The sequence below is a fragment of the Mobula hypostoma genome, chromosome 5 (assembly GCF_963921235.1).
Source record: "Mobula hypostoma chromosome 5, sMobHyp1.1, whole genome shotgun sequence".
Lineage (NCBI taxonomy): Eukaryota > Metazoa > Chordata > Chondrichthyes > Myliobatiformes > Myliobatidae > Mobula > Mobula hypostoma.
In genome coordinates, this window is record NC_086101.1 from 193,687,114 (window position 1) to 193,703,362 (window position 16,249).

The following is a 16,249-nucleotide window of genomic DNA, read 5'->3' on the forward strand; positions in this document are numbered from 1 at the left end:
GAGTCAACATGGCTTTGTGCGTGGTAGGTCATGTTTGACCAATCTATTAGAGTTTTTCGAGGAGGTTACCAGAAAAGTGGATGAAGGGAAGGCAGTGGATGTTGTCTACATGGACTTCAGTAAGACCTTTGACAAGGTCCCGTATGGGAGGTTAGTTAGGAAAATTCAGTCGCTAGGTATACATGGAGAGGTGGTAAATTGGATTAGATATTGGCTCAATGGAAGAAGCCAAAGAGTGGTAGTAGAGAATTGCTTCTCAGAGTGGAGGCCTGTAATTAGCAGTGTGCCACAGGGATCAGTGCTGGGTCCATTGTTATTTGTCATCTATATCAATGATCTGGATAATAATGTGGTAAATTGGATCAGCAAATTTGCTGATGATACAAAGATTGGAGGTGTAGCGGACAGTGAGGAAGGTTTTCAAAACTTGCAGAGGGATTTGGACCAGCTGGAAAAATGGGCTGAAAAATGGCAGATGGAGTTTAATACAGACAAGTGTGAGGTATTGCACTTTGGAAGGACAAACCAAGGTAGAACATACAGGGTAAATGGTAAGGCACTGAGGAGTGCAGTGGAACACAGAGATCTGGGAATACAGATACAAAATTCCCTAAAAGTGGCGTCACAGGTAGATAGGGTCGTAAAGAGAGCTTTTGGTACATTGGCCTTTATTAATCAAAGTATTGAGTATAGGAGCTGGAATGTTATGATGAGGTTGTATAAGGCATTGGTGAGGCTGAATCTGGAGTATTGTGTTCAGTTTTGGTCACCAGATTACAGGAAGGATATTAATAAGGTTGAAAGAGTGCAGAGAAGGTTTACAAGGATGTTGCCGGGACTTGAAAAACTCAATTACAGGGAAAGGTTGAATAGGTTAGGACTTTATTCCCTGGAGCGTAGAAGAATGAGGGGAGATTTGATAGAGGTATATAAAATTATGATGGGTATAGACAGAGTGAATGCAAGCAGGCTTTTTCCACTGAGGCAAGGGGAGAAAAAAAAAAGAGGACATGGGTTAATGGTGAAGGGGGAAAAGTTTAAAAGGAACATTAGGGGGGGCTTCTTCACACAGAGAGTGGTGGGAGTGTGGAATGAGCTGCCAGATGAGGTGGTAAATGCAGGTTCTTTTTTAACATTTAAGAATAAATTGGACAGATACATGGATGGGAGGTGTATGGAGGGATATGGTCCATGCGCAGGTGAGTGGGACTAGGCCGAAAATGGTCCGGCACAGCCAAGAAGGGCCAAAAGGCCTGTTTCTGTGCTGTACTTTTTCTATAGTTTCTATGGTTTCTATCCAGGAAGCTCGTTCTCACCCATAGAACCTCCTTTCTGTTCGCCTATCAAAACAGCTATACTCTCCACCCGCCCCCCTTTCTGAATCACAGAGTCAGACTCGGTGCACTGTGATTTTCCTCAGCTGGGTCAACCCCGCCCCCTCCCCCAACAGTATCCGAAGTTGTTGAGAGGGATGGCACAGGATAGCTGCACTGGCTGGTTAATCCCTTTCCCCTTCCTGACTGTCACCCAGTTTCCAGTGTCCTGCAACTACCTCTCTATATAGAAACATAGAAAATAGGTGCAGGAGTAGGCCATTCGGCCCTTCGAGCCTGCACCACCATTCAGTATGATCATTGCTGATAATCCAACTCAGAACCCTGTACCAGCCTTCCCTCCATACCCCCTGATCCCTTTAGCCACAAGGGCCATATCTAACTCCCTCTTAAATATAGCCAATGAACTGGCCTCAACTGTTTCCTGTGGCAGAGAATTCCACAAATTCACCACTCTCTGTGTGAAGAAGTTTTTCCTAATCTCGGTCCTAAAAGGCTTCCCCTTTATCCCCAAACTGTGACCCTTCGTTCTGGACTTCCCCAACATCGGGAACAATCTTCCTGCATCTAGCCTGTCCAATCCCTTTAGGATTTTATACGTTTCAATCAGATCCCACCTCAATCTTCTAAATTCCAACGAGTATAAGCCTAGTTCATCCAGTCTTTCATCATATGAAAGTCCTGCCATCCCAGGAATCAATCTGGTGAACCTTCTTTGTACTCCCTCTATGGCAAGGATGTTTTTCCTCAGATTAGGGGACCAAAACTGCACACAATACTCCAGGTGTGGTCTCACCAAGGCCTTGTACAACTGCAGTAGTACCTCCCTGCTCCTGTACTCGAATCCTCTCGCTATAACTGCCAGCATACCATTCGCCTTTTTCACCGCCTGCTGTACCTGCATGCCCACTTTCAATGATACCCAGGTCTCGTTGCACCTCCCCTTTTCCTAATCGGCCACCATTCAGATAATAATCTGTTTTCCTGTTTTTGCCACCAAAGTGGATAACTTCACATTTATCCACATTAAATTGCATCTGCCATGAATTTGCCCACTCACCTAACCTATCCAAGTCACCCTGCATCCTCCTCACAGCTAACACTGCCGCCCAGCTTCGTGTCATCCACAAACTTGGAGATACTGCATTTAATTCCCTCATCCAAGTCATTAATATATATTGTAAACAACTGGGGTCCCAGCACTGAGCCTTGCGGTACCCCACTAGTCACTGCCTGCCATTCTGAAAAGGTCCCGTTTATTCCCACTCTTTGCTTCCTGTCTGCCAACCAATTCTCTATCTACATCAATACCTTACCCCCAATACCGTGTGCTTTAAGTTTGCACACTAATCTCCTGTGTGGGACCTTGTCAAAAGCCTTTTGAAAATCCAAGTATACCACATCCACTGTCCTGTCTATGACAGCCTCAGCCTCCCGAATGATCCGAAGTTTATCCAGTTCCAGCTCCTTAATGTGGACTGTCAGAAACTGCAGCTCGATGCACTTCTCACAGGTGTAGTCGTCAGGGACACTGGAGATCTCCCTTTCTTCACAGATACTGCAAGAAGAGCACTCCACTATCCTACCTGGCATCTCTACTCTTCTAACTCAGCAAATGTAAAGAATGAAAACAAACTCGACCTACAGTTTTTTTTCCCTTCTCTGACTGAAGCCTCGAAATTTCCACTCTAACTCTGTCCGCTCCAACAATGGCTGCTCCATTTGCTCCACCTTACTTTAACTTGTTCCTGCTCATCAAGGCCGAGCACTGATTGGCCACTGCTCAAAGCTCCAAAACTGCAGAGTCACTGCCTTTAATAGTCGATCAGCAAAACTGAGTAAGTTACATCTTCTCAAGCTTCTGATCTCTCCAACTGGTCACTGCCATTATTTATCACTTATCATCACTTCCCATCACAAACACTTCCTTGGCTTCCATCTGCACAGCAACCATGAGATTTCACAACTTTGCTGTTATGTTTGACCTCAAAATGACTGTGTTGACATATACTGACCATCATTTCCTCCCAAATTCTGAGAGTTGTCAATTTCTACAGCTGCCAATGCTGTACAGAAAACCAGGTATGGCATGAATTGGTATGTTATATTGGCACACAACTACATTCTGCGCCAAGAATCTTGAGAACAGGAATGTTTGTTCATGATGCTTTCTATAGCTCTTTGATATAATGAGGCAGACTTTCAGAAATTTTCTAAGTTATCATTCTTAACTACTGTTCCACAATACCCCAATTGTACAATGGTCCAAATATACTCAGCAGTCACTTTATTAAGTACACGATCACTTTTTGCAAATATCTAATCAGCCAATCATGTGGCAGCATCTAAATGCATAAAGCATGAAGGCATGGTCAGAAGGTTCAGTTGTTGTTCAGACCAAACATCAGAATGGGGAAGAAATGTGATTTAAGCGATTTTGACTGTGGAATAATTGCTGGTGCCAGACAGGGTGGTTTGAGTATTGCAGAAACTGCTGATCTCCTGGGATCTTCACACACAACAATCTCTAAACGTTACAGGGAACCGTACAAGAAACAAAAACATCCTGTGAGTGGCAATTCTGGAGATGAAAACACCTTGTTAATGAGAGAGGTCAGGAGAGTGGCCTGACTGGTTCAAGCGGACAGGAAAGCGATAGTAACTCAAATATCCATGCATTACAAGAGTGGTGTGCAGAAGAGAATCTCTGAATGCACAACACACGAACCTTGAAGCTGATGGACTACAGCAGCACATGACAATGGACATACACTCAGTGGCCATTTCTTAAATTATTTTTACAGATACAGCATGGAAAAGGCCCTCCAAGCCACTGCACCAAGTAACCAATTTAACACTAGCCTAATTCACAGGACAATTTACAATGACCAACCAACTAACCAGTACGTCTTTGGACTGCAGGTGGAAACTGGAGCACCCAGAGGAAACCTATGTATAAGAACATACGAACTTACTTAGAGGACAGTGGAATTGAACTCCAAACTTCAGTGCCCTGAGTTTAAAAAAACAAGCCGGCTATTAGGTTAATTACCTACTATAAATCACCCTACTGAGGTCATAGTTGGCAGGATTAAGGGGACGTTAATGAGCAAGTAAAGAGGATGAGCTGCAGAATCTTGAGGAGACAAATGGCTCTCTGTACTCCAAAGGATTAATATTTGCCAGTATTGCAGCTCATCTTTGCAATGATGATTTTTATTGAACCCAACTTACTTCTTAGATTTCAAATAAACCTAGAAATCATATTTGCAAACTGACACTGATTTTCTGGATTATTAGTCCTGTTTGACCATCACTTATCCAGTGATTTTCCCCATAGTTCCCACTGGTCAATCTTTTTAATTTCTATCCCCTTTCCCGTTCAACATGTCGGTCCATGGCTGCTTCTTGTGCTACAATGAGACCACTCTCAGGGTGGCGGAGCAATACCTTATATTCCATCTAGGTCAGTGGTCCCCAACCACCGGGCCGCAAGGAAACAATACGAGTCAGCTGCACCTTTCCTCATTCCCTGTCTCACACTGTTGAACTTAAACATAGGGTTGCCAACTGTCCCGTATTTGCTGCGACATCCCGTATATTGGGCTAACCTGGTTTGTCCCATACGGGACCGCCCTTGTCCCATATTTCCCCCCGCTAAGGTATGAAACCTTTCATGCCGAAATGGCGTAAAGCGAAGAAGCAATTACCATTAATTTATATGGGAAAAATTTTTGAGCGTTCCCAGACTCAAAAATTAACCTACCAAATCATACCAAATAACACATAAAACCTAAAATAACACTAACATATAGTAAAAGCAGGAATGATATGATAAATACACAGCCTATATAAAGTAGAAATAATGTATGTAGTGTAGTTGGGAAGATCAAGTTAAAACTGATTTGTGGAGAAAATCGGCGCATGCGCACATCACGTATGCGCATACAGGTGCCCGCACAATTCTTCCTAGTCATGGTAGTCTTTCTCAGGGTAAACACTGCCCCGTATTTGACTGCTATTTTTGTCCCTTATTTGGGAGTGAGAAAATTGGCAACCCTAACTGTAAAAGACAGGTTGAGGTAAGTTTAACCCTGTTTAACCCTACTTGAACAGCTCCCCCCCCCGCCCCCCAGTCAGCCGGTCCGCAAAAATACTGTCAATATTAAACCGGTCCGTGGTGCAAAAAAGGTTGGGGACCCCTGATCTAGGTAGCATGCAACCTAACGGCATGAACATCTTTTTCTCCTTCTGGTATTTTCCCTCTTCTCCTATTCCTCATTCTGGCCCCTTACCCCTTCTTCTCACCTGCCCATCACCTCCCCTGGTGCCCCTCCTTCTTCCCTTTCTCCCTTGGTCCACTCCCCTCTATCAGATTCCTTCTTCTCCGACCCTTTACCATTCCCACCCACCTGTCTTCACCCATCAGCTTCGACCTATCCTTCTTCCCCTCCCTCCCAACATTTTTATTCTGGCATCTCCCCCCTTCGTTTTTATTCCTGAGACATCGACAGTTTATTCATTTCCATAGATGCTGCCTGACCTGCTGAGTTCCTCCAGCATTTTGTGTGTGCTACCATTACATGACCATACTTTCCAAAACACAAAAACAAAATACTGCAGCTGGTGGAAATCTGAAATAACAATCGAAAATGCTGATGTATGCGGGTGACACAATACATGTAAAAGGTTCACGTTTTTGTCTGGCTGTACACTATCAACAATATTCCCTCCGGATTAAATTAAAATGGAATAGTATTGTTTATACTAAAATGAATCATCCTCAACAGTCTTGCTCCTTTCTTTCACACTTTCTTCTCCACTTTAAGATTACCAGCCAATGTAATATTCACAACTTGTTGAACAAGTAAACCATTCATACTGCAGGTCCTCGAGTGCCAATCCGACACTTGTTCGGCATTGCACATCATCACCAAGGCACTTGCGAGGATAATTTCTGCCCACCCAGTCCCAGATCCCACAAATTTAAAACAATTGTCTAATTTTAGAATGCAGAGAAGCACGAACACATTGCTTTGTCCCTCTATCTCAAAATGATACAGTGCACTCTTTATATAGACGACGTCATTAAAAACAAAACACACTCTCTTTCTTTACTGGAAAAGACTCCTTTCAATCCCCGTGGGTACTTACGGCATTATTTCCAATAGCAATATATCCATATGTCAAAATGATGAAAGGCAAATCATTCTTTTACACAATGGTAGTTCACATCATCCATGCAATATTTTGAGTCCCTGCCTAAAATTACACATAGTTGCCATGGGTTATGACTCAGAGTAACCTATGAAATCCCATGTGGCTTGGCTCCAGAATTATTTTTAATCTTGGCTCCTATGTATACATGTTGCTCAGCCTAAGTGACTTACTCATGACAACTGGAAGCAGAACCATCGTCAATATACCTATCAAGTCATTCATTCACTAGTTAGCCATCCGTGTGTTTTTTTTATAATTTCATATTGTTCATTAACAAGAGAATTTTGCTGAAAATGACATCTGCATCACGGAGATTCAAAAGCCCGATTTGAAGTGAGCGAGTGCCTTGCCTCTGCATCTTCCAAACATCCTGTATGATAACCCTCCATTTCCAGCATCAACGGGTGCTGGACAGACCATCGACTCATCTCGTCCACCATGAGAAGGAAGATTCAGCCCAAAAGGAAACACCAAAATCAGAACACTATTAAGAAATTTAATGTTGACATCCTTCAAGACATCAGCCATGTATAAAAGTTCCAACAAAATCTTCAAGAACGACTGCCTCAACAAATCCCACCATCTGTAGAAGAACACTGGAATCAATTGAAGAACGCTATCATCACATCCTGCAAAGAAATAATTGGGTTCAAGACGAAAAAACATCAGGATTGGTTCAATGATAACGAGAAACTACTCCAAGAACTCATCAACAAAAAGAGAAAAGCTTTCATCACCTTACAAAATGACCAACAATCGGCTACCAAAAGGAAACGCTATCAGGAATGCAAGGCTGCAGTCCAGAAGAGCACCTGAAGCCTGAAAAACCAATGATGGAGGAAGAAAGCTCAGGAAATCCAACAACTAGCCGACACCAACGACACTCGAGGCTTTTTCAACGCAACTAAAGCTATTTTTGGTCCATCCACGCACGGTCAAGCCCCTCTCAAAAGCAAAGATGGTTCAACCATCCTGAAGAGCAGTGCTGACATCAATTCTAGATGGAGGGAGCATTTTGAAGATCTTCTAAATCAAACCGTCTCATTTGACAGGAATGTGATTAACAACATTCCAAAACAGCCCGTTGACAACTCCCTAAGCAAAATACCAACACTTGAAGAAGTCAAGGAAGCCATCAAAATTTGAAAAACAACAAGGCCGCTGAACTTGATGGAATACCAGCCGAGGTCTACAAAATTGGAGGTAACCCGCTTCATTATTAACTGCATCAACTGCTCATCAAGATCTGGATAAATGAAGATGTACCAGCAGACTTTAGAGACTCAGCAATCGTTACCATCTACAAAAGGAAAGGCAATTGATCCGAATGTGGAAACTATCGTGGAATTTCCCCATTAGCAACAGCAGGAAAGATCCTCACTCGCATCATGAACAACCGGCTCAAGCCTTTAGCTGAGAAGATCCTTCCGGAGACATAAGCCAGTTTTAGACCATCATGTGGAGCAACCAACATGACCTTCACAATGCGACAACTACAAGAAAAATGTCGTGAACAACTTCAACCTTTGTACATGGCATTCATCGACCTCACCAAAGCCTTTGACTTGGTATCAAGGGAACTCCTATAGGATGTCCTATCCACCTATGGGTGCCCTGAAAAGTACATTTGAATCCTGAGACTCCTCCATGATGGCATGCTTGCCACAGCCATGGTCAGCAACAGTAACTGTGAGTATTTTCAAGTTGGATCAGGAGTAAAACAGGGATGTGTGATTGCCCCAACTTTGTTCACCATCTTCATTGCGACAATCATCCACATTATCAAGGACGACCTACCCCCAGGAATCAAAATTGTCTACAGAACAGATGGCAGACTTCTCAATCTTGCCCGTCTCAAATCCAAAACGAAGACATCCACGAGTTCCCTTATCGAGTTCCAATACGCAGATGACAACAGTGTTTCAGCTCTTTCAGAAAACCACCTACAACAGATTCTGACTGCCTTCAACTGTGCATACACGAAACGTGGACTTATCATCCATTCCAAGAAGACTCAGATCATCTATCAACCGTCACCAATTGAGACAAATCGGATAGAACCATCAATTCAACTTGGCGAAACAACCCTGGAAAATGTGGACTACTTTCCGCATCTTGGAAGTCACCTCTCCTCCAACATCGACCTTAATGACGAGATCCAACATCGTCTTAAATGCGCTGGAACAGCTTTTGGACGTCTCCGAACAAGCGTCTTTCATGATTGTGACATCCGAACAGACACCAAAATGTTAGTGTACAAAGCAGTGGTAATCCCAACGCTCCTGTATGCATCAGAAACCTGGACAACATACCGACCACATCTGAAGGCACTTGAAAAGTTCCATCAACGCTGTCTTCGAAACATCTTAAATATCAGCTGGGAAGATAGAAGAACCAACGTCAGTGTGCTCAATGAAGCAAAAACAACAAGCATTGAAGCCTACGTCATCAAGAACCAACTAAGATGGAGCAGTCATGTTGTTCGGATGAAAGACGAACGTCTGCAGAAACAAATCTTCTACTCCCAGCTTAAAGGAGGCAAACGTAAAAGAGGCGGACAACAGAAGAGATTCAAAGACGTCTTAAAACCCAACATGAAGAAACATAACATTGACATCAACAATTGAGAAACCAATGCCAAGGACAGGAACCTCTGGCAAGCCATCATCCGAGAAGGAACAGCAACTTTTGAAGCCAACAGATGTGCAGAAAAGAAAATGGAAAGAGAGGCAGCAACAACCAAAGCCCGATCTGCCATCTGGAACTACCTGTCCTGAATGCTGAAGAACTTTCAAAGCCAAGATCGGACTCATACGCCACTTGAGAGCCCATAAGTAGATCAACAGAACGAAGACCATCATCCTCGACCTCAAGGTTTAGCCACGACAACGACGATTTCCTGCATCAACTAGCTTCCGATCCCTCACCTTCTCAATTATGTTCCAATTTGTTGAAGATGCAGAGTATTCTGTACTGTCAGGTCAATGACAAGCAGGTAATCACACATACCAGCACTTCCCACACCAAACCTACCTCAAAATCACTCTACTTGACTGTAGAGTCAAGCAAAAAAAAATGGGTTGTTAAAGAGATTTGAACCACCCAGCCTCCTTTCATTAGCTGTACAGAATATAAATGTGCTGATTTCAGGTGCATAGTGGCGTGCCTAGTCTCGTAGCTTCAACCGTGACCTCTAGTGTGCATGTGTGCATTCCCTGTGACGACATGGGTTTCTGTCAGGTGTTGTTTGGTTGGCACCATAGCGTAGTAGTTAGCATAACACCATTACAGTGCCAGCTACCCAGGTCCAATGCCACCGCTGTCCGTAAGGTGGTTGTACATGTAGATTTCCTCTGGGTGCTCCAGTTTCCTCCCACTTTCCAAAGACGTACAACTTAGTAAGGCTTAGAGCATGTTGATGCTAGAAGCGTAGCGACACATGCTTCCATGGAAACGATGAATTTCACTGGATATTTCAAAGTACATCTGACAAATGCAGCTAATCTCATCTTATCTTGCTCCCACAAACCAAAAGATATACAGATTGGATGGTTGTAAATTGCTTGGTGTCCACAAGGATGGAATCTTTGGGGACGGGGAGGGGGAGGACGTGACGGTTAGAAAATAAAATGAGGCTCATGTACAATTGAATGTATGGATGCATAATAGTTAGTATGTTCAATGGTTTAAATGGTCATTTCAGTGGTGTAGCTTTATGACAGCATTGAAACAACTAGTAACCAACATCGTCATCAGATTCCACAAAAACTTCAGTAACTCCAATGAACACTCTGCACTTCTGCACTCCTACATCTCCTACAAGTTTCTGTAGGTGTACGGTGGAGAGCATTCTGGCTGGTTGTATCACAGCAGGCACCAATGCACAGAATCACTGGAGAGAAGTTGTAGACTCAGTCAGTGCCACAGGTACAATACTCCCCTCCACTGAGGACATTTTCAAAAGGCAGTGCCTCAAAGTGGCACTCATCACTAAGAACCCATACCATCTGTGAAATCTCTTTTCTTCCTACCATAGGATGCTTCCTATGGTAGGGAGGTCTAAGACCAAAGGACACAGCCTCAGAGTAGAGGGGAATCTATTTAGAACAGAGATGAGGAGGAATTTCTTTAGCCAGAGCGTGGTGAATCTGTGGAATTCATTGCCACAGGCCGCTGTGGAGGCCAAGTCATTGGATATATTTAAGGCAGAGATTAATTAATTCTTGATTGGTGAGGGCATGAAGGTTTACAGGGCGAAGGCAGGAGATTGTGGCTGAGGGGGAAAATGGATCAGCCATGATGTAATGCTAGAGCAGACTCGATGTGCCAAATAGGCCTAATTAGACCATAAGATATAGGAGCAAAATTAGGCCATATGTCCCACCAAGTCTGCTCTGCCATTTCATCATGGCTGATCCAATTTTCCTCTCAGCCCCAATCTGCTGCCTTCTCCCCATATCCTTTCATGCCCTGACCAATCAAGAATCTTTCCATCTCTGCCTTAAGTAACCATAAAAATTTGGCTTTCACAGCTACCTGTGGCAATAAATTGCACAGTTTCACCACTCTCTGGCTAAGGAAATTCTTCAACTCCATGCTAAAAGGATGTCAATCTATTCTGAGGCCATACCCTCTGGACTTAGTCTCACCCACTACAGGAAACATCCTTTCCACATCCACTCTATCAAGGCCTTTCACCATTCGATAGGTTTCAATTAGGTCACCCCACATTTTTCTGAATTCCAGTGAATACAGGCCCAGAGCCATCAAATGTTCTTCATATGACAAGCCTTCAAACAAGAAATTATTTCCGTGAACCTTTTAATTCTCTCCAGTTTCAAGACATCCTTTCTAAGGGACACAAAACTGCTCATACTACTCCAAGTATGTGGGTACGTGGCCAAGTGGTTAAGGCATTGGACTAGCTACCTGAAGGTCATGAGTTCGAGCCCCAGCCGAGAGAACGTGTTGTGTCCTTGAGCAAGGCACTTAATTACACACTGGTCAGCGACAACACTGGTGCCAAGCTGTATGGGTCCCAATGCCCCTCCCTTGGACAACATTGGTGTCGTGGAGAGGGGAGACTTGCAGAATGGGCAACTGCTGGTCTTCCATACAACCTTGCCCAGGCCTGCGCCCTGGAGAGTGAAGTCTTTCCAGGCGCAGATCCATGGTCTCGCAAGACTAACGGATGCCTTAAATACTCCAAGTAAGGCCTCACCAGTGCTTTATAAAGTCTGAACATGATATCCTTGCCTTTACAATCTAGTCCTCTTGAAATGAATGCTAACATCACATTTTTCTTCCTCACCACAGACTCAAACTGCAAATTAACCTTCAGGGAATCCTGTACAACAACACCCCAATTCCCTTCGCTCCTCAGTTTTTTTTTGTATTTTCTCTCCATCTAAAAAATAATCAACTCTTTCATTTCTTCTACCAAAGTGCATGACGATACACTATATTCCATTTGCCCATTCTCCTAATCTAAGTCCTCCTGTAGCCTCTCTACTTCCTCAAAACTACCTGCCTCTCCACCTATCTTCATACCGTTTGCAAACTTTGCAAGAAAGCCATCAATTGCATCATCTAAATTAATAACATATAATGTAAAAACAATCAGCCCAACACAGAGCCCTGTGGAACACCACTAGTCACCAACAGCCAACAAGAGAAGGCTCTCTTTATTCCTACTCTCTGCCTCCTGCCTGTCAGCCACTGCTTTATCCATGCTAGAATCTTGCCTGTGATACCACGGGTCTGTAGCTTATTAAGCAGTCTCATGCGTGGTACCTTGTCACAGGCCTTCAGAAAATTTAAATACACATTAATCAATTCTCCTTTGTCTATCCTGTTTGTTATTTCTTCAAAGAATTCTAACAAATTTGTTAGGCAAGATTTTCCCTTGAGGAAAGCATGCTGACTATGGCCTATTTTATCATGTGCCTCCAAGTACTCTGAAACCACAACCTTAACAATCGACTCCAACAACTTCCCAACCACTGAGGTCAGACTAACTGGCACATAATTTCCTTTCTTCTGTCTCTTTCCCTTCTTGAAGAGTGGAGTGACATTTCTCGGCCTTTTGGCTAAGATCAAGTGTAGTATCTGTTCTTATCAGACCAGAAGGCGGAGGTGAAGAGTTCGCGCTGACACAGGGGTGGATCCTAATGCTGATTGGCCTCCAATCTAACACCCCATACCAGCGACGACAGCAGTGAGGAAGATGGCAGCAGCAAGCAGTGCATCGGCTCGAGGCCAGGGTATCAAGAACACTGTCAGGCTGACAGTGCGAGACCGGAACGGAGGCACCGGCTTCACCCGAGAGACCTTCATCCGGAAGGTCTTGATGGAATGCTGCGGATTTACGCCTGACGACATCTACTGCGTCCAGGACTTCGCAGGTTTCTTCGACATGACTTTCCGGCAGGCTGCAGGGTGGCAGAAGCTGTACCAGCAGCTTCAGCTGAAGGGGACAGAGGCGCCGCTGTCGCTGCTGAAAGCACAGGCCCTCTTTGCAACGGCAACCCAACAGGAACAGACAATCACGGTGCACATGTTCAACCCGCACGTGCCAGTGGTAGATGTCCTGACATTCCTTGCTCGGTATGTGGAGAGCGTAGGAACACCAGCAGACGTGAAGGACGGACTGGGAATCTGGACCAGCAAACGGCAGGTCAAGGTGAAGCTGAGGTTGGACTCCAATGGCGGCGTCATCCACCCCCCCTCCGTCTTCGCCATCGGAGGGAACCGAGGGTACATGGTGTACGCGGGGCAACCCAGGGTGTGCCGAAACTGCGGCAAGGCAGGGCACATCGCAGCCCAGTGCAGGGTGGTGATGTGCAAGAACTGCAAAACCGAAGGCCACCTGACCAAAGACTGCACGCGGGCCAAGTCCTGCAACCTTTGTGGACAAGCTGGCCACCTGTACAGAGCCTGCCCGAGGCGTGGGGGCACCTACGCACAGGCAACCAGGGGAGGGGCTGGCCCTGAAAGGGCCCAGGCAGTTTCGGACGCCCCTGCCAGCACTGCAGAAGAGGCACCCGACAGGGCGGACGATGAGACCAGGGAGGAAGGGGCAAGCACCCCGAGACCTGCCACCCCACTGCAGACCCTCCAGGACCAAGCAAACGACGAGCAGGAGTCCATGGAGGAGGCGACAGCTGAGGTGGAAACGGAATGGAAGGTCGTGAAACGGAAAAAGACCCAAAAGGCGGCGGCCAAGCGACAGAAGGCGGAGCAACGCAAGAAAAGGGCAGGGAACCACACAGCCTCTGGTACCCTGTCCTCTTCAGAGGAGGAAGGAGTTGGGGGAGGCCAGCAGCCCCAGCGGAAGAAGCGGCTGGCAGAACAGGTGGAGAGGAGGAGAGAGGAGGGGGAAAGTCTGCTGGCCACCCCCCAAGTACAGGAGGCGGAGAGCAGCAGACATACACAGCTCCGGGAATCCGGGAGCAGAGCCACGGTTGGCACCCAGCAGCCGGAAAGGGAAGCAGCCCAGGAAGCCAACAACACCCCGGGCCCAGAACCAGAACGGCCACACACGGAGGAGTACTACCAGCAGTACCTGAGCCCACAGGAGGTGGAAAACTTCACAAAGGCGGTGGGAATGAAGGCTCAGGATGGCAAGGATGAGGACGGAGAGCAGCCAAAATAAAAGACCTACAATGATGGCAGACCTTAAATTGGCGTGCTTGAATGTGCGAAGTTTGAAGAGTACTGGGCGATGCGTCAGCACGCTCCAGTACCTGGACACTGTAAAGACCGACGTGACCTTCCTCCAGGAGTGCGGACTACCACATCTCCGTAACTACCGGAGGTGGTCACGGTGGTGGAAAAAAGGTTTGTCTGTGTGGTCGGGGGGCAACGATTGTCGCGCTTCCGGCCTGGGGATTCTGCTACGGGGAGGTAACTTCTCAATCACCCAAGTTAAAGAGGTGGTTGCGGGGCGCCTCCTGGTAGCAGACGTCAAATACCGGGGCACTCCGCTCCGGCTGATCAACGTGTACGCCTCCCCCGTGCGGAACGAGTGGCTGGCCGTCTTCGAGCAGCTCCCACAGCTGCTGGTGACGTCCCAGCCGGTCGTTCTGGCCGGAGACCAACTGCACCATTGATGCGGCTGGAGGACCCGGCAGCGCCGACGGCAGGCTGGACAGTACCTCCAGACTCCTGAGGGAAATAGTAAAGACAGCCAAGCTGCGCGACGCCTTTGGCACCCCCACAGGTGGAGCACAGCCGCAAGCCACCTGGACACGATCGGATGGCTCAGCCCGCTCCCGGATCGACTTCCTCTTCCTGTCAGAGTCCCTCACGGTCAGGTCCACCCACGTCACGCCGGTGTTCTTCTCTGACCACTGCCTTCTGAGAGCCACCTGTCACTTACGGGAGGACCAGAAGGCAGGCAGGGGGACTTGGAAGCTGAATGTAAAGCTGCTAACCCCAGAGAACATCGAGGAACTACAGAGGGAGTACACAGGTTGGAGAACCTTGAAAGCCTTCTTTGATTCCCCGGTTCACTGGTGGGAAGCCACCAAGGAGAACATTAAGAGGTTCTTCATCCGCAAGGGTATCCAGAAGGCAAGGCAGGAGCAGAGGGAACTGCATAAACTCCAGACAGAGTTGCAGCAACTTCTCCTTCTGCAGTCGAAGGGGGTGGATGTCAGGGAGGAATTGCGAGAGGTGAAGGGCCGGCAAGCCCATAACCTCGCCGCCGAATCCTCCAAGATCATCTTCCGATCAAGGGTCCAAACTGTGGAGCAGGACGAGACGTGCTCACGCTTCTTCTTCCAAAAGGTGCACAGGGGGAGCTCTGTGATCCACAACCTTAAGGAAGAGGACGGCTCAGTCGCGTCCTCGCAGACCGACATACTGAGGATCTGCAAGTCCTTCTATGCCGGTCTGTACGACGAAAAGGCCACAGAATCCACAGCCTCCCGCAACTTCCTGTCGTCTATCACACAGGTCTTAGACGACGGCAAGCGGGAGAGTCTGGATCAGCCACTGACCCTGGACGAGCTGACAGGCTCCATCCGTTCCTTTGGGTCGGGTAAGACTCCCAGAAGCGACGGCTTACCGGCTGAGTTGTACTTGGCTCTGTGGAACTGGATGGGCCCAGACCTGCTGGAAGTGTACAACGCTATGCTTCTGGCCGGCAGTATGTCTGAGTCCATGAGGAAGGGCATCATCACCCTCATCTACAAGCAGAAGGGGGAAAGGGAGGACATTAGAAATTGGAGACCCATCTCTCTCCTGAATGTGGACTACAAGATCCTGTCCAAGGCTATCGCCAACAGGGTCAAGTCTGCTCTGGGACAGGTGATCCACCCAGACCAAACCTGTGCTGTATCAGGCAGGAAGATCTCAGACAGCCTCGCGCTGCTGAGGGACACCATCGCCTACGTGCAGGACAGGAGGGTGGACACCTGCCTGGTCAGCTTGGACCAGGAGAAAGCCTTCGACAGGATATCGCACACGTACATGGCGGACGTGCTCTCCAAAATGGGATTTGGGGAGGGAATCCGGAATTGGATCAGACTGCTCTGCACGGACATCCGTAGTGCAGTCCAGGTTAACGGGTGGGAAACAGACAGCTTCCCCATCAGGTCTGGAGTCAGGCAGGGCTGTCCCCTCTCCCCTGTCTTGTTTGTCTGCTGCATAGAACCCTTTGCCGAAGCCATCAGGAGGGATGAGGGCATAAG

At 46.8% G+C, this 16,249-nt stretch overlaps 1 protein-coding gene and 1 pseudogene across 2 annotated transcripts in view; one reads left to right on the top strand and one right to left on the bottom strand.

Annotated features, from left to right (window-relative positions):
- The window catches only part of rictora (RPTOR independent companion of MTOR, complex 2 a), a 215,735-nt gene that overhangs the window by 158,818 nt on the left and 40,668 nt on the right, over nucleotides 1-16,249 (bottom strand). The gene's annotated exons all lie outside the window — the stretch shown is intronic.
- On the top strand, nucleotides 12,627-12,755 carry LOC134347402 (U2 spliceosomal RNA; annotated as a pseudogene).